Source organism: Macaca thibetana, chromosome 7, assembly GCF_024542745.1.
Source record: "Macaca thibetana thibetana isolate TM-01 chromosome 7, ASM2454274v1, whole genome shotgun sequence".
In the NCBI taxonomy this organism is placed as follows: Eukaryota; Metazoa; Chordata; class Mammalia; order Primates; family Cercopithecidae; genus Macaca; species Macaca thibetana.
In genome coordinates this window covers 151,201,466-151,202,092 of record NC_065584.1, presented here as the reverse complement: position 1 = coordinate 151,202,092, position 627 = coordinate 151,201,466, and the positions used below count along the sequence as shown (strand labels likewise).

General features: G+C 41.9%; 1 protein-coding gene across 3 annotated transcripts in view; it reads left to right on the top strand.

Moving 5' to 3' along the window:
* The window catches only part of SNAPC5 (small nuclear RNA activating complex polypeptide 5), a 717,963-nt gene that overhangs the window by 539,994 nt on the left and 177,342 nt on the right, over positions 1–627 (top strand). The window lies entirely within an intron of this gene.

The following is a 627-nucleotide window of genomic DNA, read 5'->3' as shown; positions in this document are numbered from 1 at the left end:
TCTCTACAAAAAATAAAAATAAGATAAAAATTAAAGATAAAAATAAACAAAATTTTTTTGAGACAGAGTCTCGCTCTGTCACCCAGGCTGGAGTGCAGTGGCACAATATCAGCTCACTGTAACCTCCGCCTCCGTTCAAGCAATTCTCCTGCCTTAGCCTCCCAAGTAGCTGGGATTACAGCCACCTGCTACCACACCCGGCTAATTTTTGTATTTTTAGTAGCAACAGAGTTTCACCAAGTTGGCCAGGCTGGCCTTGAACTCCTGACCTCAGGTGATCCACCCACCTTGGCCTCCTAAAGTGCTGGGATTACAGGCGTGAGCCACCATGCCCAGCCCCGGTTATTTTTAAAGGCAAAAAATTTGAACAGACACTTCACCAAAGAAGATATGCATGTACGAGGTAAGCAAATACAAAGATGCTCAATATCATTAATCATTAGGGAAATGTAAATTAAAACCACAATGAGATATCACTACATACCTGTTAGAATACCTAAACCAAAAGGACTGATCATACCAAGTGCTGGCGAGGCTACAGAGCAATTGGGATTCTATTACACTGCTGGTTGGAATGAAAATGGTACAACCACATTGTCAAACAGCTTAGCAGTTTCTTTGGAAAGT